The sequence below is a fragment of the Heptranchias perlo genome, chromosome 16 (assembly GCF_035084215.1).
Source record: "Heptranchias perlo isolate sHepPer1 chromosome 16, sHepPer1.hap1, whole genome shotgun sequence".
Lineage (NCBI taxonomy): Eukaryota > Metazoa > Chordata > Chondrichthyes > Hexanchiformes > Hexanchidae > Heptranchias > Heptranchias perlo.
The window spans coordinates 29,474,759-29,499,537 of record NC_090340.1 but is presented as its reverse complement, the minus strand read 5'-3'; the positions used below and the strand labels follow the sequence as shown (position 1 = coordinate 29,499,537).

At 40.2% G+C, this 24,779-nt stretch overlaps 1 long non-coding RNA gene across 2 annotated transcripts in view; it reads right to left on the bottom strand.

Annotated features, from left to right (window-relative positions):
* The window catches only part of LOC137333637 (uncharacterized), a 61,784-nt gene extending 37,293 nt beyond the window's left edge, over positions 1–24,491 (bottom strand). The window contains exons 1-3 of one of the 2 annotated variants that reach the window (XR_010965950.1): positions 24,441–24,491; positions 21,697–21,827; positions 20,290–20,424 (exon numbers count right to left, since the gene is read on the bottom strand). This is a non-coding gene — a long non-coding RNA (uncharacterized lncRNA). Of the gene's footprint in view, positions 1–20,289; positions 20,425–21,696; positions 21,828–24,440 lie in introns of those variants that run through there. The other variant, XR_010965949.1, reaches the window with a different exon arrangement.
* Between the last annotated feature and the right edge of the window lie 288 nt (positions 24,492–24,779).

Here is a 24,779-nt window from a genome sequence, read left to right as displayed (position 1 = left end):
CTGCTCACTCATATGCAGACTCAAACAACAACCTACAAAGTTTCTTCCATTTTCAACCGGTGAAAGAACAAACCAAATGGCACAGTTTCTAAAGCAAGCTCCCACAGTATGTAAACTGCAAAGGGGAGGCCATAGTGGTTATTCATTTGGCAGCATCAGGGAGATGAAAGCATCACCGATTCAAGTGAGTCACAACGACTATTTGTCTATCCTACCTATCACCAGGCAACAGAGGTGGCTATTGGGAGTGTGCAAGCAAGAGAAAATGAAAATGACATTAAAATAATCAAAGGCTTTGAAAGATCCCGTTTGCTCATGTGTTGGTTTACACATCAGTCTTTCAGTGATCCTAAGGTCAGGGTTGGGATTTCTGGGCAAGGAAGGAAGAGAGAGCGATAGATCTATTTCAAGTTTGCCTTCACTTGCCAACTGCCTTTTTCTAATAAATTTCTGATTTCACTCCTGCCTCTGATCAGGTTATAAAGTTGCTGCTTACTGGTAGTGGCACAATCTATGATTCTATAGCAGGAGAGTGGGACTAATTGGATAGCCCTTTCAAAGAACCAGCACAGTCACGATGGGCCAAATGGTCTCCTTCGGTGTATGATTCTATGATTCAATCATTTAATGTGAGACATAGTAAGAGGCAAGAAATCTGGGCTTTGAGACTGTCAGATTATTCAGAAAAGACTGCTTTTCCTAAGCTTTTAGTAATAGAGTGGTAACAACAGGTGATTTAGCTCGAAATTGCACCAATGTTAGTTAAATTGGCACCCAATTTCCTGGATCGGAAATCATGCCGAAATTTACATTGGTTTCTGCACTAATCTTGTTGATGGCAACTTGTGCAGAAATTTCCTACGGGGCTCATTTCACTGCACCGGAATGTAAAAACCGGAATAAAACAAGTTTGAATGCAGCGCCACCAATAGGGTAATAGAAAGTGGGCTGCTGTCTTCCACTATGACACCTCACTCTCAGAGCCTCTTGTCTCTGCTGCTCCTCTTCCTCCTCCATTATTATGCAGAATAGGATATGTCCATTCCAGCTGCTTAATCCTTCCGAACGAACGCATGGAGGGGGGAAGGCGGTGGGAGGGTCTGAACTGCTTTGCGTGTACTGACGGCCCTTTGGTTAAGTGTATTGCAGGTTTCAATAAGAATTTTTTAAAAAAATATGAAGAAAATCGCTATCAAACTCCCAAAATCTCAGTTACACCACTATCAGATGGCATCGGGCCGTGCCGCGTCTAAACTTTTGGATGTAAGTCTATGCCAGTGCGTTATTCATGTAAATCCAGGAAACTCATGTGGGCTGGTGTTTTGCATGGGATGGAGCTATGTAAATGAGTGGCAGAGGGTTTCAGTGGGCGTATCTTGGAAGCGTACAAACGATTGTGGAAATTCACATGTAGTGATGTTTCAGCGTGAAACTGGCGTAAATCAGTTACATGCAAATTTCTTCAGAAAAAAACGGTGCAATGCTGCTCTCACGCTGCAGTTACACTAAAACTTTCCCCAAAATTCCAGACCATTATTTCTCTTTTTTTATAAATTCAAGATACTGCTTTGACTCTTGTTCAGAATGCTGGTGCTAAAATATATTTGCGCCTTTATATCCATGAGGAAACACTGTTCCATAATGTAGGCCTTATTGGTGTTCCTTTCTCTCAGTACACTGCAATTATTTTTTATGACTGATGATTTTCTAATTTGCCAACCTTTGTATCCGTGATTAGAATGGGATGCCTGCCTGAGCTTTGTTTCCACCTTAGCTAGCCCAGCTAATGCCCAATAGCACAAGCCTATTCCTATCCTAACTTAGATTTGGTAACTCAACGCATTGAACTTGGGACTTTTGTGGCCTGTATGGTTGTTTCACACTGGGCAGCACACTTAGCAACTGAGCCACTGGGGCTGCTCAATTCCAGCTTCCACTTAATCATTGCACAGGACAGCAGCTAGTGTTTTCTAACACCGTCACTTATCACTGTCTGGGGCTCTTTTTTAGATTTATGAATCCATAATCTACAGGTAACATGTTTCTGCAAGTGAAATTACGATTTGCAAATTTGTTTTTTTTTTCAATCCACAACATTGTTTCTCCAATCAGTTAATCAGAAGTTTGTAAAGTATTGTACGCAGGAAATAAAAATGGGTGTGACATGTGCTCCATGAATGGGATTGAAATAGTGATGGGTAAAGTTGAAAGAGATCTAAAGGTGTTAGTAGAGTCAGCACCAACCAACAAGGAAAATAGAATACTGGACTATATAGACAAAATTATTGAGTACAAGTTGAAGAAAGTCAAAACTTAAACTGTTCAGAGTTCTGGTCAGACCACACTTTGAGTGTTGCCTCCAGTTCTAGTCACTGAAATGCAAGAGAAACAATCAGCACCTTGAGAAGGTGCAGAGGTGAGCTGTGAGACTGAGGAAAGATTGGAGAAACTTTGATTTTTCAGCCTTGAAAGGTTGCTGTTGCAAGGGGACTGATAGAGGTGTGTGAGTTGGTAAATGGAATAGAAAAATAAATTTGGAACATTACTTCAAATTAAACTGCAACAGTAAGACAAAGGGGCACAGTTGCAAACTAGTGAAAGGCAAAATTAGGACTGATTGTGACAGATTAAAAGATCTGTCTTGTTTCTATTCATAAATATATAAATATTTATTTTTAATAGCTGGCCACTTGGAGCCACTTTAATTTGCTTACTGTTTGGGTAACTGAAAAGAACTTCATCTCTTAATCACCTTTGTCTAGGTGGCCAGCTTAATGTTGTTAGTTGCTAAGTCCACATAGTTATTAGAACACTTAATATTAGTAACCTGGCTGCAAGCAAGAGACAAAGCTGATTACTTGGGATTGACAGCTCATCAGAAGGAAAAATCCAACTTTACCCTTTTTGAAAGTTGCTTTTCAATGGCAATGGCAAACATTGTACCAGGAAATCTCAACAGGCTGACTGTTGCCTTGAATCCTATTTTGATTGACAGCTTATTAAGGTATCCCTTTTACATAGACGTTACAATGCAGAAACAGGACATTCAGCCCAACCGGTCCATGTCAGTGTTTACCCTCCACGCAAGCAAATAGTTCTTTTGATCTTCCTATGTCCCAATTTTGACTTCAAAGCCATGAAAGGGTATAAATGGGGGTTCCATATCAAGGTTTCTAAAGTGAATACCTGCTTCACCAAGCAGGTGATGAGCTGGAACGAGTGGAAAACTTTCTGTCATGTCCGATTTCATGAATAAACTTTTCCTTCCAGGCGTGTGTTCCCAGTTAAGGAAATCACTTAAGTTTTGAAGCATTGTATTATTTTGAAGTAGATTTTGTAAGTAAAATAAACCACTGTAATTTATCTATCCTTCTACTCACTTTATTTCTTAGTAAATCAGGTGCTTTTTTGATCAACTGCTCTCAGCTTAGAAACCTGAAACTGTATTTACCCTAACTGGCCAGCATGAATCATTCAGATTCCAGATTCTGAATTGGCCACTTTCAGGTAAATAGGTTGGAAACAAGACCATCTGTTTTACTTGCCAGAAAATTTAAAGGGGCTTATCCTTTTACCTTTTCATCTTTCATAGACTTTCATACAATAAATGTATCATGGAAATAAACATAGCTCCTTATTGAATTAATTGTACCTGTGCCAAATGGAGCTTAACATACAATACATTGAATGGTGAGAAGCTAACACATGCCTTGTCTTTTCCAGTACAAATTGATTGAATTTTGAGATGAGCCATGCTGTCCATTGTACAGTGGTTGCCGTGCTTTTTGCACAGCAATGATGGCACAATACACGCGTTAAAACCTGGAAAAAAATGAACAATTGCTCCAGGGCTCCCCCCAAAATCTTCTTGGATGGATATGCTGTGTGGTGGTATCAAGCCATTCAGATCTCAGCTTTGATCCTTGGTCTGTGCAGAGTTAGCTGATCTCGGATGGGGGGGTTGTCAAAACTCACTGACCTCCCTGGTGATGAAGCGAAAATTTAGCCAGGTTGCCCACTCCCACTGGAAAGTGCACAAGTTGGGGCCATGTGGGATAATTGGGTTGTGGCTCAGCTGTAATGCTTTCACACTCAAATTATCTGATGACACTCACTGTCTATGCTCACAGATGAAAAGTGGTCACTTGGGTGAGTTACTGGATAGCTACTGGTGCTCATGGAATCACAGGAGAGAAGGAGAGAAAATTAGGGGCAGGAGAGAAAAACTATTGCATCTGCTGCCTTTGAAGAACCAGTCATTGTCAACTCAGGCATTTGAGCACAAGACTGTTACTGAACTTAACGAAATTGTTCAACAGTTAATGATGCACCTCAGCCCACTTGTTTCAAGTAGGATGTTCTTCATGGAAAATGTCTACTATATTCTATAGTTGTAGTGTTTTCCTGAAGTTAATTTTGCTGGTAAAGGGCACCTGTGCCTGTACCTGTACATTGAAGCATTTTCATGTTTTAAAAAAACCACAAAGTAAGTAAAAGTCTAAAAAATCTGATTGGTTGCAGTCTACTTTAGGTCACATTGAGGCGATAAAATCTAAACGTCTGACTCTGACATTCCTATTGAAAGTGTTGCGACATCAACATGAAAAACATTACTGTTATCACAATTCACCCAACCCATTCAGCCATACTTGCCTCAAGTATAATCCTGTTCTAGTATGGAGTGGGTGACATGTGGCTGTAAAATAGACCTTTCCGCTCTTCTCATGAGTCACTCAGCAATCCACTATTGTACTCCCATTTATACCCCCCAGTCCACGTCATTCACCACTGACATAATGTGCATCATGAGTGAATGTCATAGAATTGCCTTTGTTCCTTATATGGACATCCGAGATCTGTTGAAAGACAGCCGGTTCACCATTGTACATAAAAATATGCACTAAAAAAAACATTCCTTCAGCAACTACACAGTGAATACACTAAAGACAGGAAACTCAAAATAGCCCAGTTGAAATGGTCACAATTGGAGTCATAAACACCAATTTTTAATGTTTTTACTTTATTTTTGTTTCAATCTGAGGGATGTTAGTGCTAAGGAAATGAACATCTTCCACTTCAGATACTCAGTGCCAGTGTCAAGTGCTGGTATAAAGCAGGTCAGATAGAGCATGGTTTAGATGCAGAATAAAACTCTTCAATGCTGCCCTTACAACATACCTCAACTCCAAACTCAGATGAGCACCCATCCTTCGCAATGTAAATTTTGCACTTCTCACCCAAATAAATTTCAAGACCTCCCTGGACAAGATCACCAATATGTGTTGAATTAAGAATAGTCTTGTGTTGTAGGCCCATGCCGACTAGAAACTAGGTTGATGCTGTCCAATCTTATTTCACTTGGGACTTTTATAACCATAAGAGAGTAAAGACTTTCATCGCTTTAGTCTGGGATGGATACAAGGCCAGCTTTCAAAAGTGAAAGGGTTATACTAACCCAATGTACCTTCCATTCCCACAACTCCACAGTTTGATGTTACTACATGCCACATCACCAATTTTTATGTTAAGAACATCTTCAGCTTCATTCATATGTTTTTACTTTTTCTCAAAAATAAAATGAATACTTTCCGATTATTTCAATGTACCATTGTACAATTAGAATATCCACCAGCTACACTATTTATCAAATGTAAGGAATCTTACAACACCAGGTTATAGCCCAACAATTTTATTTTAAAATCACAAGCTTTCGGAGATTATCCCCTTCGTCAGGTGACTCACTCACCTGACGAAGGTGATAATCTCCGAAAGCTTGTGATTTTAAAATAAAATTGTTGGGCTATAACCTGGCGTTGTAAGATTCCTTACATTTGTCCACCCCAGTCCATCACCGGCATCTCCACATCAAGACTATTTATCAAAGGGAAGAATCCAACATCATCATGCATTTGGGACTATATTGCTCTGTGATTTGATCAGGTTTGCTGATGCTCAGATTGTACTCAGTACTCATGCTCTCAGTAGTTCCCTAATATCTGGTAGTTATTTATTCTTCTGGAATGGCCAGAAAAACTCTATTTCTTTCAAATCCATTAATCAGCACAGATTTCAGCCAGGTACTGATTTCAGCCAGGACTAACAATGGTGGGAGAGTACATACACTGACACCTCTTGCAATGGAAAACAAACCAGCTGATCAGGCATTGTTTGCGCTGTGATGTTACTATCCAATAGGGGAGTGGGGTGTAAGTGAGAAGATATGAAAAATCATAGCTTTGTTGTGTGTATTTAATTAAAATTGCTTGCTGTTTTAACTCGCATTGATAAAGTATTTGACAGTGTATTATTAAGTGAATTATTCCATCACTCTGGATTCTACTCTCTGAACCTGAATATTTAGAGTTGGTGGTTTTAGCCAAACACCACAGAGCTGAAGAATTCTTCTGAGACCATCTTCATTGTAGATTCTGGAGGTGGTTTGCACCCCATTGATTGGCAAGTGGTTGATTTGAACATCAGGCTGTTGTTTCCAGCAGAATGGATTCATGCAATGGTATATGTTGTATTTTAAGTGTTAGAACTTCATGCTACATTGGGCAAGAGAGACTCTCTGACATTTAAATAAGCCTAAACAATAGATTTTCTAGCATTAGTATTCTCTGAAAGAAAAATTAGTACACAGATCCTAGAGATCTGCTAGCTAATGAAGTATTAGTATGTACTAGACAGAAGTTGAAGACACCACCTTTGTTGCTGAGGTGACAGAGCTGGAACAAGTAATGTAGAGGATTATTTTAGTAGCAGCAATTAAAGAATTATGTTGAAGGAAAAGCAAGAGTTAATCTCTTTTTGTTTCCCCCTTTGCTGTATTTTTTAAAGCATTTTTTTCCTCCATCCTTTCACTCCACCAACATCCTACACCATTGCCAGCTGAAAAAGCAGATAAGGGACCTGTTCCAGGCTGTTGCCAATGTTGCTCCAGCTGGCTACTGGGGAATTACACTGGAATGGCCCAGGCTGCTAGTCCTCGGATGCCTCCTCCTCCTTGCGGGGAACCATTGACTAGTATTGATATCAGTGTTCATGCCACCAGCTCCCAAAATGACTGATATGCTAAGGTCAGTGTACAGGAAGATATCATTTATTTAGAAAAAGGTCTCCCCGGACACTGGCCTTAGTGAATCCAGCAGGTTTATTTATGTTGGGGTTACCACTAGCTGCGCAAGACCTGCACTTCAAAAACTGATGGCGTAAACACCCCTCCTGTACATGGCGCTGCTAAGATCAGCAATCTGTTACTCCAGACATGCAATGCACCACTCACCACCTAGTTATAGAGAACAACGCAGAAATAACACTGAATATAATATGTAGTTATGCTGAAAGTGCAGTGGGGCATGGGATTGACTTCACATAAGCTTCAAGTACATCCAACATTCCACATCTTGTTTAGCAAAAGATTGTGGCAGAAGTTGCTGAGTTTTCCCCTCATTTCTTGCAGAGAAACTTTAGGCTATTATGGATACTAAAGAGTGATAGGGGTTCAGGGCTAAGGGGAGGTTTGACTTGGTGATCAAGAGGAAAGGGAGAAGCAGCTGAACAGGTGGTCTCAGTCTTGTTGAAAAGGAAGTCCAGGAGCTCCTTGCACTTGTTGTTAGAGGTGAGTGTAGCGGGGGAGCAGGGGAAAGGCATTTAAGGAAATGGTTGGAGAAAATAAGCCATGGGTTATATTGCTCTCCACGATGACCATGGAATAGTGGGCAGGTTTGGTAGAAGAGAATAAGGCTCAGTAGAGCTAGACGGTCCAGCCAGAGTCACCCAACATAACCAATAACACAACCTCCAGATTAAACACCACCTCCTGAACCCAGCAATGCTTAACAGAGTCTAGTGCAAGCCAAACTGCTTGGAACTCTTGCTCCAATTATCAACAGTTCCCTACAGACATGTCTTTAGCCTGGACACTTTGATTATTTCCATGACAAAAGACAGCACAGAAATCTGAAAAGGGGTTGTGAATGACACCTAGATCTTAAGCGGTGAGAAGTCTGATGGCAGATGCTCAACACTACAAAATGTGCAAGGGCCAACTCAAGATCATATAGTGTGCATATCAAAACCAATACAGGCTTCAGAGGCTTCAATCATACATACAAGAAGATTGCTGGGGTGTCTAAAACCATTAGGACATCTTCCTGCATTTATTCTAATCATGCCTCCACATTCAGCTATTCTAGGTAGCAGTCGAGGAGACCACAAGGACCCAAAGAGCCTTGCAATTCCAGAGGATCAACCCCACCTGTGAGACACATCACAATCCAAAGGAGTGATGTTCAGCATCCACCTGTAACTAGAGAAATATCGAGCATTCATAGCCCACCCCGGATACTCACTTGGCGCAACCCCATCCCCCAAATGCCAGATAACCTCCGAGAAGGTGGAAGCTGATTAACAGCAGTGATGCACCCATATATAGGCAAGGACAAAGGCCTCAACTAACAGGACCATGAATAAGCATGAATCTACCATTCATTCCCCAACCCAATTGAACCCCCAAGACTAAGAACAAAAAAATTGCTTAAACCCTTGAACCATCATTGCTCCCAATACAGCACAAGAAATTATAATCTATCAATGTACTCCCCTAGCAATCACTGTGCAATGGTTTCATAAAAAAATGAACGTAAACTCTTGAAAATTAAATTTGAAAATTTTAAATTCAAACAGTGATTGATTTTTGTTAACAGGTCAATGAGTGGACTGTGAGATTTAATGGTGATTATAAATGTGATTATAAAGAGCGTGTACATCAGATTTTAAATCATCATCAGTGATTGTATTCGTAATCACGTACATTTGATGCAAGATAAAACCCCCAGTATACACACACCTTCTCATCATTGTCTGTTTCTGTTGCCACATTTAAATATGGGGGCTGATTTTTAGCTGCCGAATATCCTGTTCATGCTGAAAAATAGGACGGTAGGCAGACAAAGCTACCACCCATTGGTCACCAGAAGTCCACCCGACTTGATTTTTGAGCAGGCCTCGATACAGGTGGGGGAGGCCTTATTAAAATATTTAAATCAGGGTCCTACACCAATTGTAGAACCCCAATGCAATTTTCAGTACGAATGAGCAGAGGGTGCGCATGTTTCCCCCCCCCACCTCCCTCCAGTGGTACTGGACTTGGAGAGGCCTAACCAGTGGTCCTTAAAGGGACCACTTGAGGCTGCTTCCAAATGCCCAAAAACAAACCTGTGGCATTGATTTTTGTGGGACCAGGAGGAGCATTCATCCTCCTCCTGGCCCCGTAAAAATGTTCCCACTTGCTTTCAACTGTTCAGTGCAACATCACCCCCCTCCACCCCCAACTCTTTAAACACTTACCTCTGGCTCGGCTCTGCAGACGAGCTTCTGGTTTTCCTGCCCTCCCCCCTTCACCTCCTCCCCTCCGATTGTCAAGCTGCTCGCCAATCCCACTCAAATGAGGCCTGACTATGAAAATGCTTCGAGCCTCTTGCTTGCGTCATCAGGCGGACTTTGCAATTGCTTTGCCCACTGCCCGTCTGATGTGCGATCTTTATGAAAATCAGCCCCTGGATGTCTGTGACTATGCACAGCATTTTGGTTAATCCAAAGGAAACCTTTGGTCTGCTATACGTGCTCTCTTTTTATGGGCCTGTGCTGGTGGTATTTCAATGTGATTAGAAGTAAACACTATTTTCCTCTTAAAATACTGCAATCTGATCAATTATATAGAATTCTCAGGTAATGAAAAACATCCTTCAGTGCTGTAAACCATGCAAAGCCATGTAAAAATCACAAATGAATATGTTTTAAGAAAATACATGGACATTTTCTATGAGAAAGCCAAGTTTATTACTGTAAATATCCATATTTTTAAAAATACTGTCATTTTGAAGCAGCCTGTGATGTTTCCCAATAAATATGGATGTTGGCTCCTTTTTGTTGCTTGATTCTTCCATGGTGACACTGTGTCAGGGACCAAGCAATGTCTTTAAAAGAATATGTTGATGTGTTGCTATGACAGCTGAGCAAACCATTTTGTGAAAGTATAATTTTAATCTGCAGGCATCTTAAGAGTTATCCACTAGCTGTTAACAGCAAGTGCTTTTACCTACAAATCAAGCTGTTATTTATCAGGCAATACATAACCTTGTCTACACACAATTGCTGATGTGCGTTATCTCTGCTGTACTGTTGGATTGCTCATTTTTCATGTTAGCCATGAAAAATACTGCAAGCATTTACCAACGTTAATAGGCGGCTTTATAGTGTATTGTATGATAATAGTACTTCAAACACCCGATATCAAAGTGAATGTTTTGTATTGCCTCATGAAATACGTCATCTTTAGAAAATCATTACCCTATAATGTTTGGGTTTAATAAAGGCACTCTAAGCTATATATCTGTGGGTCATGTGGTGCCCTGGGCTCATAGGTTCAGTACCAGTCTCCTCCACTCCACCCTGTTTTGGTTTGCTGCTGCACCTTTTTCCAGGTGATGTCGGCATTTCTTTAATTCATTCTCGGGATGTGGGTGTCGCTGGCAAAGCCAGCATTTATTGCCCATCCCTAGTTGCCCATGAGAAGGTGGTGGTGAGCCGCCGCCTTGAACAGCTGCAGTCCATGTGGTGAAGGGTCTCCCACAACGCTGTTAGGTAGGGAGTTCCAGGATTTTGACCCAGCGATGATGAAGGAACGGCACTTTATATGCTTAAGTGTGTGACTTGGAGGGGAACCTAGAGGTGATAGAGTTCCCATGCACCTGCTGCCCTTATCCTTCTAGGTATTGGAGGTCGTGGGTTTGGGAGGGCTTCTCAGAGGTCCTTCTCCATAGTGCTTTGCCAGGTTATTCTTGGCCTTCCACTCTTTTTTCCATTCGACTGCCATTTCAGTGCTTGGCAAGGGTTCTCTGGAGTCTTTCACTCTGCACACATGGCCTAACCAGCTGAGGCATACTGGCATCTGCTTTGTTCTTTCTCTATCTCTGACTCCAAACTATTAAAACATCTGACAATTTCAACACTTTGCTAATGAACAGACTTCTCTTCCAAGTGTTATAAATCAGCTCGTAATATTTTTTCCCTCTTATCAGGATACCAGTGTCATATGGTAAATATTTCCATGAATAAGCCAGACTAGATAAATCATGAGCCCTTTGCAAGTGGATATTAATCATATCACATGGCTAAAAATGCCATATGTATATATACCATTTAAAGTTTCCCTCTCAAGTAGGTTTTAATGGGGGTAGAAAGATCGGTTTCTGTGATAGTTCAGTGAATAAATAGTCAGCCATGTACACCAGAAAGGATCCAGATTTGATCCATGGGCCGAGCAAGGGATTAAAAGCCGTCTTAGTGAACCTGGTCTACAGAGGGCCAAAATCAGCCAAGCACTATGCCCTGATGCTATCCACTGACCCCTACTGCAAATTGTGTAAGTAGGGTGAGGCTAGTTTCTGTTGCCTCATACAGTTGAGGAGGCTGCATGTGACGAACGCTCACTTTGATAAAGTACCTCAGGGTTGTTGGTACATGAGGCAGCATCTTCTGCAGCAAGTCAGGGAGAAAAATGAGTCATTTTCCAGCTGAAAAAAATGACACTGTTATGATATGATTTTTATTCCATTGATACTTCCCCTCACCGGTGGTTAAATGTTATTCCAATTTCTGGATAATGTAAATATATCCCAGGGGTTGTCTGCACACCTCTAATATAAATAACAAAGAAATGCCCTAGTTATAAAAAATCAAAGCATCTCTTTGATTTGGCAAAAATGGAGTTTGCAGACAATACACTAAACCTGAAGAGCTGCAGTGTATATTAAATTACTACTTTTATTAAACATTTTATGACACCATTAATTTAAATCTTTAAAATATTAATTTACCCAGATTTATGATATTACTTTGAAATTGGTGAGCATTGAATGCAGCAAATTTTAACAACAGGACTGTCAATTTTTAAAATTATAATAATCCCATCTCCATTAAATGGATATTTTATGTATCTCAAAGTGTATGTGATTATATTACCAAGAGAAATTATATTAAGCAACGTAAGTTTAATTTTTTTCCTGAAACAAAAATTCCATAGCTAATCTATGTTGTAGCAGATCACCTCCAGCCTATTTCACACAGCATGAATGCATTATGAAAAATGATCTCTGTGGCATCATCTCTGCTTTACTAGAGCATAACAAAGCAGAGATACAATAAAGACTATCAGGTGTACTTTATTAGTATTCAAAATTCAGTTTATTAAACTTACCCCAAAAGCTCAAGAGAAAACAGCTTCTACATCCCATAACACCACCAATGTATTTATATTTGTTCATAATATGTATAAACATATATTTTTAATTTAACCATTAAGTCTTTAGAACTTAAGGTAATAACATTTTTTTTACTTGGGGAGATTTAAAATTATTGGACAGATGTGTTCATGGTTGTCAGAAATGTTCTCCAGTGGATTACACCATGACATAATCACTTTCATCAGACATATGTGTTTGAGAATGGCTACCCAAGACACAGAATCTGTCTCAAATCTAAATATTTTTCAGGTCACTAAATTCAGTGTAATCTCTTTGGAAATATTAGAATTCTAATGACACATTAAATAGTCTTGTATTGCTTATTAATTTTATCTTCATGAAAAAAATCTCTATGTTTATGGACCTTGAGTGTGTTATATTTATTATGACAATGAGAGGATTAAAGGAAGATTTCAATCTTTCTTATTTTTCTAGCCCTTAGCTAAAGCTCTTAGAAGTGTGGGTAGTGGATGTATGTCCCTGTCTGGCTCTTGTGGAGCTGAATTCTTTTGGTATTTTTCATTGAGATAGAAATTTTGACTTTCAAAAGCACTTCATGAGGCTTCAGTTCATCCTTGTTTACATATAAAGAAGCTAAAAGATTTGTTGCACCAAAAAAATTCAGTTTTGTAAAGTGTTCATAGTTTGTACAATTAATAAATGTACCCATAAAACTGTTGATTCATGAAGTCGCTCACAGGAATCAAGTTAATGCAGTTTTTATTTTTGTGATAAATAAACAATTAAAGTCAACCTTTATTTTGCATTGCAAGGTTTGATTGTTTAAGTATTTTTTTTGATGAGCAGATGTACCTATTAATTTTTTTCCCACCAATGTTATTTTGTGGCTCTATGAGCACTGAAAGGTCCTCCACTACCTCACCCTACTGACAATCTTTGTATGAGTGTCAACATTGAGTGTCAGCACACATTCAGCTGTGAGGAGACATCACAGCCAAGGCTAATCCTCTTCTCACCTGCCATACACAAACGTGCACATTTCAGCAGGAATCAGGAGTGGGAACTCTGGCTAAGAGACACACAGATGATGTATGTAGTGCCCCATTTGCAAGGCGGCCATGGTCAGGTAACTCAGGAAAGGCAAAGAATTGAACTTAGCAACTCCCAGCTGTATATGGTTTAGCACCATACCGTCCGTGCATTTACCAAACAGCCATCACAGGAAACCCTTTGCATTTTTAAGCTCATTATCCGCCATCCCTGATTGTTCCAATTAAAGAAGTACAAAATTAACTTTGGCTCAACCGTAATTCCCTTGGGGCTCCCCACTGTGGCTCAGTGAGTTTATCCAGTGATTAGCTGAGCAGTACAGATAAGGACAATTCCCAGCTTCAATCCCCAGTCTGTGCTGATTTAGCAATTTCAGCCGAGGTGGCAATAGACGCATTGCAAATATCGTCCATGCCCTGTGTTAATGAAGGAAAACTGGGCCAAGGTTCTGATCACTATCCATTGATCTTTCCTGGAAGTGCATGGCGGTAATTTTCGCTTTGGGCACAAGCGGAAAACTAGCAGTTGGGGATCAGCCTCCCATTTTGCATCCCGCCTGGTTCCACTGAAGTCAATGAAAAGGAAAATTGGGTGCGGGGTTTAATAGGCAATTGATCCGCAACTGCCAGCTTTCCACCCATGCCCACATGTGTTTAGATATTGGGTGAGGATAAGATCAAATTTCACAGTGTTGCCCACCATATTCAAGTATCCTCCTGACACTGTAAGGGCTCAGATACAAATAATGGCTACTTAAGTGAGGTACCTTGGAATCGTATCCCAGCAAAGAGTCAACACCTTCAGGGGATAAGGGAAGGGGAGAAAATTGCAAATAAAATAAAATAAAACTGTAATGGCTTCTCACTTTGTTATTGTTTGATTTCAATAGTCACATTTTCAATTAAAATAAATTTTCCAATTTAAGAATGCTATTCTCTCAGTTCAATGTGAAGGGCATTACAGCATCTGATACAGAACATTCATCGGTGTTGCATGGTTATAGAAATTCACATGGAATTCATTCTTATGAATTGCAAACTCTTCATATCAAATGGACTTAGGTTTTGGTTTTTTATTTATTTTATGTTCCAGTATACATCTAAAAGTCTTAGCCATGTAAATAGACATTTCAACTTATCCCAGAGCTGTCCAACACAGCTGCTCAATTTCCTTAAGATACAGAAACTGCTGAAATTTCTAGGTGGGAATAGTTAAGGATGAGCAAAAAATTCAGGTTTGAATTTCCTGTTTAGGAACATGAGCCTCAAAATTGCTATAAACAATATTACCTTAACATGTTCATAGCAAATTCCTCTCTCCGTTATTCTAACAGAGGCTTAAACTCATTTATTTTAAACAGGTTAATGTCTCTGTAAAAATAGCTGAGAAAGGAATTTGATACAAATGTGTTAAGCGTTCCTACAATAAAATTGCTCACAGTAATTTCCAGGCTAACATCCTTTGATGTGCGTTATTTACTTTTTTTACTCTTCGAGGAGAGCAATGAAAGTGGTGGAATGGAACGGTTTTCCTCTTCCTATGCAGCATCACCATTAAATACTCCTAGAAATGGAATAGCAAAGGTCAGCTGCTTCCCTGACAATCACAGACAATGTGCCTGAACACTTCAAAGGAGCAGCCCTTGTGTGTACTGTACTCCATCCTGTCAATGAGAATGCCAGATCATGGCCTTTTTTTTGCTGTAGACTTGTGGCCTACCAGGAACTGGGTAGATGCTGCCCAAACTCATTTCACTTGAGACCCCTGATAACGATATTAGAGAAAAGAAAGAAATCAAAAAAACTTTCATTGAATCTATCTGGACTGGATTTGAACCCAATCCCAGAAGTGAACATAGGAGTTACTTTGAACTTTATTGCCGTTTTTGTTAAACCAGAAGTTTTCTTTATAGGTCCATTGTTCTCTGGAATTTTGGCCTGCAAATAAAAAAGTTCCTGATGAGAGTACCCATTTAGGATTTGTTCAAATCTGTCAACATTTTTCCAGAGTACAAATAGTGCTCTTAAAAAAAAAAGCCTAACTCCTCTAAAAGAATATAAGAAATAGTTGCCAACTCTGTAAACACCACACTGCGCTGAAATCTAACTCGAGATAATCTCCAACTGCTCCCTGAGCAACAATTATGCTTGCAGCTAGTGGGAGAAGTCAAATGGGATGATGAGTATCTGAAACAAGAATGCCATACAGTTTTCAACACTTTTAGCTTTTCATGTAGCTGTGCACCAGCTCAAACTCCCTCTTCCTATATCATACTGTTTGTATTTGGAAAATATAGGCAATCTTCCATCAGTGCTTTAAATACTTTTGCCTCTGTGGTATTTTCTTTGATTGCCTACTTCACATTGTTTGGCTTTTCTTTAATGTTAAGATATTTAGAATCTGAGGAAAGGCATTCCAATCGTTCAGTAAGTGCAGTGAATGGTGTTGGTCGACTGTTGTCAGAGGTCCTGTGATTGTCCTCCGCAACTCTTTATTCATCATACACGATGGTAATTCTTCTATCGGAGATTCTGATTCCCATACAAGTTGAGTGTTGTACTTCATTCTAGTACAATCCTAATTTTTCCACATTTTGGTTCGCTGAACAATAGTTCTGAAACCAGTTCCTCTTACAAGGCCAGCAACTTTCAGAATGGTACAATACTGAGGCACGTGGACCAAAAAAGGCCGGAACTCGATTCCGCATGCAGGTGGGAGAACTACAATTAGCCTCAGTGTCCCTAGGGGTAGGAAAGGGAGAGATCAGCCAGGATATTCATTCCCTGGTTATTCTCCAGTGGAAAGCACATGTGTGTGGACATTGAATGAGGGTGGAATCTGTCTTGACTGCAATATTCCTCATAGTGAGGTAGCCTGCAGACACTGGCCAGTAATTTCCTCGGAGTTGCTCCCACTCTGCCACTGTAACTATGCTGGGTGTGCAGCGGAGGCCCTGTTTACATGCGTAAACGAGGTTTTCCACTGCACGTCCGGAGCAGCACCGAGGAAATTATGGGCCACTGTTTTATCAGGCTCACACATGATGAATGGCCACTAGGAGTCAGGAACCACCATCTTTCAAGAAAGAAAAGGAAAAAATTAGGAATAGAAAATTGGAAGTAAAATGTGATTTTAAACATTGTAAAGTGGAATTTATTTTAGCAAAGGAGAAACCAGCCGGTAGATTACAAAAGTAAACCAAAATCAGACACCTAACAAAGCAATTCTCCCTTAAAGAGGAAAGCTGAGTCTTAGCTATTCACTTACTTGGTCTATACTACAAAAGAGTTCTCCTTACTGTGCCAAAGTTTGAATATACTGTGAAGACCAAGAGATTGGTCTTGGTTTGTTTACTATTAGACTTAACTACCTACCCCTGTTTCTATTTACAATCAAGTAGAGAGCATTACAGAAATCATTCACTAAAACAAAGTATCAAGAAGCCCATACACTTCCCTAGGGCTAATAAAAAAACAGAAGCTCCTTATGTCCAAAGCATTTTGGTGCCTCACTTCTGCTTAATCTCTATTTTCTATCAGTTCCAACAACCCCTTGTGTTGTTGTAACCTCTCGCCAACCCTAATTTCAAACTACATTTACATTGGATTAGTGATTTCTACAACTTGTCCGCATAGAATGTCTTATTGAGCAGCCCCTGACTGCAGCATAAGACGAGACAGATGATTCAAAAATCAGCCCAGTGAAAAGGATTTGGCCTAATTTAGCCTTCTGTTGCTCTTAGTTAATTAGAAGAAGAGGATGGTGTGATCAGCATTGTTGAAATTCAGCATCTTTCCCCTGTATGTCATTTAATTAGGAAGTGCTTGCCACTGCTCTGGTTGCAAGCTGCGAACACTCCCGTGCTTGCTTGCTTTCTTTTGTTAAGCACCTGAGACATTAAAAAATATTCCCAAAAAATGAAGCAGGCATTTTTGCTGTTTTATGGATGCACTCGAAGAGTGTAATACATGGTGGATGACGGCCACATGTTACAAACTCTTTGCCGTTGGCCGCACGTCACTCAGCTCCCTTGGCCTAATGTTCCTGTGATGATGAAGCGTAACTGAGCTTGGGATATGGGGTATGGGGGGTGGGGGATGGGGTGGAGTTGGGAGGCACCTCCTAGTTAGAATGAAAGTACTGTGGAGGCTCCAAAGCCCCAGTCAGTGTCGCACACCACCGTAATCTGTTTCACATCTGTGTCTAGCAGCAGAAAGGGAGAGAGGTGAAGTGGATCAAACTGCAGGAGGGGGGCAGCGGTAAGGGAGCTGAAGAGATTTTCTCCACTCTGCATAAGACCACCTGTCCAACCTTGACAGATTGCTACATGGGGAGCCACACAAGATTAAATCAAATGCATGGGATATTCTTTGTCAAAATACAGTGCATTCCTGTTAAGCCTGTAACTGATTTTCCACAATGTTTTTACAGTTAGCAGCATGCACTTAAAAAGAGTCCATAAAAACTATGCTGCAGCATAATGCAAATGTATATGTGGAAAATACATGTAAAGCTGACTTTATTTTCCCAGTGAAGGATGGTTTACAGTTGTTTCATATTTACACTAGCTAGAAGCAAACAGACAGATAAAGGGATATGGAATGTAAGGCGACACACTTAAAAATTAAAACAGAAAATGCTGGGAATATACAGCAGGTCAGTCAGCATCTATAAAGAGAAAAGACACAATTATGGCATTTTGGACGCATGCCTTTCATCAGACTGAAGGCTGATCATGGGTACAGAGCTGAAATTTCATAACCTGCCTTTTCACTTTTCAGATATTGACTGATCTGTGTATTTTCAACATTTTCTACTTTTATTTCCGATTATCAGCATTTGCATTTTTCCTTATATTACCCTTATTATTAACAGTTAATAGTTAACCAAGCAACCTAATGATGGCACTGGTAGAAAAACAGCATTGGTCTGGCCACAGTTGGTATATTGTTTATGATTTTAGGTGCCTTACTTTAGAAATGATATCAAGGAGGAGCTGCAGAAGCAATTCATTAAGATGATAGCAAGGATGTGAGGTTTTAGTTATGAGAGACTAGAGAAACTGAGGCTCTTTTCATTAGAACAATGAATGTTAAGAGGAGATACAATAAAGGTGTTCCAAGTTGTGAGAAATTTTGATAAAGTAAATCAGAAAAAGCTATATCGGTGAGTCAGTAACTAAGGGCTTTGCCCCTCTCTATCTCTGTAACCTCCCCCAGCCCTACAACCCTCCGAGATCTCTGCGCTCCTCCAATTCTGGCCTCTTGCGCATCCCCGATTTTAATCACTCCATCATTGGCAGCCGTGCCTTCAGCTGCCTAGGGCCTAAGCTCTGGAATTCCTTCCCTAAACCTCTCCTCCTCTCTACCTCTCTCTCCTCCTTTAAGACGCTCCTTAGAACCTACCTCTTTGACAAAGCTTTTGGTCACCTGTCCTAATATCTTCTTATGTGCCTCGGTGTCAAATTTTGTTTGATAATCGCTCCTGTGAAGCGCCTGGGGATGTTTTACCACGTTAAAGGCGCTATATAAATGCAAGTAGTTGTTGTTGTAGAGAACATAAATTTAAGATCATCACCCACAGAATAAAGGGAGAGGTTAAGAGAATATTTTACTTTACTTTACTGGAATGTCCTACCAGAGAAAGCGATAGAAGCAGGATCCTTAATAGCTTTTAAAAGGGAAGTGGATAAATACTTGAAAAAGAAAAATTTAAGAGTGTATAGGGAAAAGGGCAGGGGAATGAGGCTAAGTGGACAGCTTTTTCAGAGAGCCAGCACAGGTGCGATGTGCTGAAATTGCTTCCTTCTGTGCTGTAAAACTCTATGATTCTATAAAAACGCAAATGTTCAAGAGTGTAGAGACATAAATAGAGTTCCCTGAATTGAAGTAAGTTTTGATGCATTTATGCTGTGCTTTTGGCCAGGAAAAACAACTAAAGCTGGGAAATAAGTATATCCTGGTGACTCTCAAATAAGCAGATGTGGGTTGAATTTAAAAGGTATCTTTTTTTATTATGCCAAAATTTGCAGTTTTGAAAATTAAAGCAAGTCTAAAGAGGACATGCTTGTGCCACTGTAATGAGCTGCCATCTATATCTATATCCCACAGAAATGAGCTTGTAGCACTCAAATGTTTTAAAGAAAGCACAGGGATCATTTTAAGTAGGTGATAGTATTAAAACCGTCTGCTGGGTAGTCATTTTTCAATTTTCAATCTAGCCCCAGGTAAATCAACAAGGAATAGCCTCTGCCTCATCCATGATTCTGGCGGTGTTTACTTTTGTTATATACCTGACTGCTGAAATCTGTAAAAATGCATTACTGGCTTTTTACAATTTGCATTCAGTGACAAGTGCACTAGAAGAGCTATACTACGGAGTAATATGTGGTCCTGATTATATCTCCCAAATGTAGTTGAACCACTGGTGAAGTTGAGCACTTGACCACATGGGGCGCTGGGGAAGGGGAGGGAAGACAACTGACAGGCCGATCCTTTGCACGTACTAGTAGCTGATCAGAGAGTGCTGTTGGCAAAGGTCTAAGAGAGCGTCTGCTCATCTTATTTATTGGGAATTGGTACACAACGAAGAGGGGGAGGAAAACAATTTTGTTTGAAAAAAAGTGTTTAAAATGACAAATCAAAATTATTTAAATCAAATATCAATTAATCATGTATGCCTTGGCACAGATGCGTTAAATGTCTTGGTTAGGACGCCATGCAGTACAACATTCTGTTCTAGACCAATAATTTCAATTTCAAGTCAATTTACTTCAAAAAAAAGACAGCATGACGCCTGTGACGTATGAGATTTCTTCTGGCAGGCCCAGAATTTTTTTTTAATATATATTTGCTGTCTTGTAGCTTGGTGCTGTGTCACAAACAACATAAGAAAGGCACATGTGTCAAGACGTGCAGTGCAGTCAATTACGATTTGAAAAGGAAAATAATGAATTTAATGAATTCTCTACAGTTGGGTGGTTAAATGAACTGTTTTCAGACAGATGTGTGAAGGTTGACATTCCAAGCAGTTCATTGTATTCACATGGAAGAGGACCGCTGCATTCCACTCCTGATTATGTACACATGCCACCTCCTGATGCAACCTGGCAATGGAATGTAATAAAGGGGGATAATGTCTTTTGAAGAATTTTCTTTTGGGCCCAAAATGTTTGGACCATCATTACTGTGCTTGAAAAATGTTTTTCATTTTTATTTTCTAATTTATGAAAAAAAAATCAGATAAGTCCTCTGGACAACAATTACTCTTCAGGAACTTCACGCCAAGCAATAGAGCTTGAAAAATAAGTCTGATATTATCTGCACACTGAGGAGCCTTCTTAAATCTGATCAGGAAGTTCTCAGAGGAAGGTGATACCGACCGTCATCGCAGTTACTTAAGGACCTGCTGTCCCCTTCCAGCATTTTCTTTCAACTTCAGATTTCCAGCATTCACATTTTTACTCTTTTATAGCCAAAAACATTCTTGGCTGTTTTAAATACGTTGTGTGTGAATTCTTACAATGTGCATGAGAAATAGTGGCCTATAAATTGGACAGCGCAGCAGACGTTTTTCAGGCACTAACCGGCCTACCATGCCACCAATATGGCGGGCAGGAAGCGCACGTACATTTCCGGCTAGAAGTGCGCAGCCCGCTATATTGGGAAAGGAAAAAAAAATGGCGTACGGTGCCCGCATCTGAAATAGGCGTTAGGCCCTTTGCCTATTCAAATAAGGGGCCTAACACCTGTTTGAGGTCCCCACTGCAAGGTTGGTTTGCTCTGAGGCACTCAGTAAAACTAGACCTTGGAACCCCCTGCTAGCGCCTGACGCCACATTTAAAGAACGAGGGCTGCTGCTGCCATTCCCCCCTCCTCGGCCTCCTACCTCCCGACCCGCCCTTACCTGAGGGCTGCTGAAATGCTAGCAACGGCCCGATCTTGGTTTCCTCTTCGCCGCCTGACTGTTCGCGCCACAGCGGCTCCACTCAATATCGGGGGAGCCTCAGGCATCGCTATTCAGGCGCAAGTAATGTGCCCTCCTCAAAAATGGGCACACCCGGATTTCTACCCCATAATTTGTAGTATTGAATCATAGTGAGTTCCGTCAAGTTGTGGCACGTGTTAATTAACTAAACTATTAATTGCAATTGTTATTTGGTTCCAACATCTTGCTACATTTTATACAGTCATAATATACAGTGTACATGGTGTTGTGTGCATGAAACACTGTTGACTGCCCATTTTATACCCAGTACGATTTTCCTTTTCGTTGAGTTCAATGGAAAGGAAAATCAGACAGGGTGTAAAATAGGGAGCCAATCCACTGACCGGTGGGAACAGTTAAAATTGACCCCTATGTTTACAAGGGATAATACCTTCATCACTTTTCCTGTGGAAAGGAGGCATCAGCTGGACAAGATGCAGAGCTTTCATTGGGTGGTAGGCTTCTCTGTGTCACAGATGGCAGCCATATTGGTATCAGGATTCCTCATTTCTACCCTATGGCCTATACAGACAGAAAAGCTCAGTTGATATGTGGCCACAGAAATATCATGATGTGGAGATGCCGGTGATGGACTGGGGTGGACAAATGTAAGGAGTCTTACAACACCAGGTTATAGTCCAACAGCTTTATTTGAAATCACAAGCTTTCGGAGCTTGACTCACCTGACGAAGGAGGAAAGCTCCGAAAGCTTGTGATTTCAAATAAAGCTGTTGGACTATAACCTGGTGTTGTAAGACTCCTTACAGAAATATCATGTCAGTGGCTGTTATTCAGGAAGCAGCCATGATGTCTTCAGTAAGCTGAAGACTATGGTGACTACATTTTTTGCTGGAGAGGAAAAATTTAGCAATGTCTCTCAGGAGACTAGGCTTAACCTCTACATTCATGGATGCTGATCCCATTGAGAAACCTTCTACCCGCAGAGCAGGGCTTTGGGCTGGAAGCCTGTTACATAGAATTTACAACACAGAAACAGGCCATTTAGCCCAACTGGCCAATGCTGGTGTTTATGTTCCACACCAGCCTCCTCCCACCCTACTTCATCTCACCCTATCAGCATATCCTTCTATTCCTCTCTACCCCATGTACTCACCTAGTTTCCCTTTAAGTGCGTTTTTGCTATTCACCTCAACCACTCCATGTGGTAGCAAGTTCCACATTCTAATCACTCGCTGGGTTAAAGAATTTTCTCTTGAACTCCTCGTTGGATTTATTAGTAACTATCTTATATTTATGACCCCTAATTTTGATCTCCTCCACAAGTGGAAACATTTTCTCTACATCTATCCCATTGAAACCCTTCATAATTGATCACCTCTCAGCCTGTGACCTCTATCAGATCACCTCTCAGCCTTCTCTTTTCTAGAGAAAAGAGCCCTAGCCTGTTCCATCTTTCTTGATAGTTATAACCTCTTAGTTCTGGTATCATCCTTGTAAATCTTTTTTGCACCTTTTCCAGTGCCTCTAAATCCTTTTTGCAATATGGAGACCAGAACTGTGCACAGTACTCTTAAGTGTGGTTTAATCAAGTTCTTTGGTCAAGCTTTGCCTGCAGCCAATTCAAATTGGGGAGGGGGGGAAGATGCCCATTGGGAAATTCGACTGGGCTAGCCCTTTGTGCTGCAGGCACAGGTGAGCTTGTGCTTTGGCCCAGCTTCCACCTCATTTTTCCTATTATTGGAAAATCAGGGCTCATATGTGCTGCTTCATATGTGGAATCTCCTTTGCTGTTCGGTAGGGTTTAGCTAAGCCATTTATTAATGCAGTACATTCAGAAATTTGTAATATTTTAATACAAGCTGTAGCTTTTCTGGAAAATATGGCAATACATAAAAGTCATAACAGTGATTTATCACTGACATTTTAACGTTGAAAGAAAAGCAGTAGTAGCATTGTGAAAGGTTTTTTTTTAACTCCGTATTATAAACCAACGTGTTTTGGAAAACACACTGCTGGTGGCAGGAGTAGTAATGTCTGCTTACTTTCTCCCTAATTGCTTGAGAAGGAGATACTGTCAGTTTATGCATACACTGGATTCTGATCCAAAAGGCCTTTTGATGTGATGATAGCTGTAATTTTAAAAAACAGTTACCATATTTTCCTTAGTACTTGATATTCTTTGATGCACTAAATATAAATAGCCTAAAAATAGCTGTTTCAGCGCCTTAATATACTACTAGAGGATCTGTCTTTAATTGTCATTATATGTAACAAATATTGTGGATATGACATGGGTAATAACTATGCTTAAAATAGATGAAACTAAATTCAATGCGACTACTATTAGAGTTTCCAAACAGACAGAGGGAGGTAATTGTCTTATGAGATCAGGAAAATGCAGTTAGCATTGGAGATTAATGGCCATTATAATGAAGGTTATGTGTAAGAATGTAGCTTATTTCAACTTTGTTCTTTATGAGCCGTGTAACAGCAAGCCTGTTGACTGAATGTCTCTTTAATATTAAAATGACAACACTGAACTTGAATAACTTTCCTTACTTTATATTTAGGAACTAGAGCTTTCAATGTTTTTTCTCCCCATTTAAAAATGTTGCTGAAGTTTCATTTTGTCCTTTGCTCTCAATCCCTTGCTCCTCTTTCTAACTAAGGCTGTAAGATTGAGACATTAGCTTGAAGGATCCAGGTACATTTGATATGATTTCAAAACATGCAGATATTCACTTTCTTAGCTGTAAAACTGTCCAAAGTACAATTTGATGCTTTTTCTGGTGCAAAGAGCTTAGAACTGACAAATCTCATCCTGTTTTAACAAGATTCTCATTTCATGCAACTTTTTTCCCCTTGCCTTTCAATCATTACAAAGAAATGTCAGTTCGAGCTGTTAAAAGCAGGCAGCAAATTAAGAAAGCATTGCACTGTACTGCTGTAGAATAATTGCTGTGCACAGTGGTAGTGTACAAATGCCTCATACGGTTGCAACATTATTTTCCACAATCTCGCTCTGAGCTTGCAGCTGGCCAGAGTAACCTGCAACACACTTCCTAAACTTTAACATATCAAGTAGAGGAGAAAATATGTCTCCTTAGTTCACATGGTGAGGTGAGATTCTGTACTACAATGATAAATAATGTACAAAGATGAGAAAGTACAGACCTGTTGATTCTTTGCCTTCTGCTTGTCAGATGTGTGGCACGGAGAGTATAGTATTCATCCTGCTAAATTTGTAGAACTGACAAATATGTTGGCATGGCAGGAACTTATGACAGCAGACCTGATGATTTTGCCAAACATATTGCATGCCTGGCAGTCATCTGCAATCTTAGCTCACTGGGGCCTTTTCATAGGAAAGATGACATGTACTAACACGTAGCTTACATGAACACATTTCTAGGTGTCACTCAGCCGGTGTTGTTTTTCACTTCCTTCCCATAACCTTCAAAGGCTGTCTTTTAACGTACATTTATTAAAACTTTTTATCATTGGTCAAGTGAC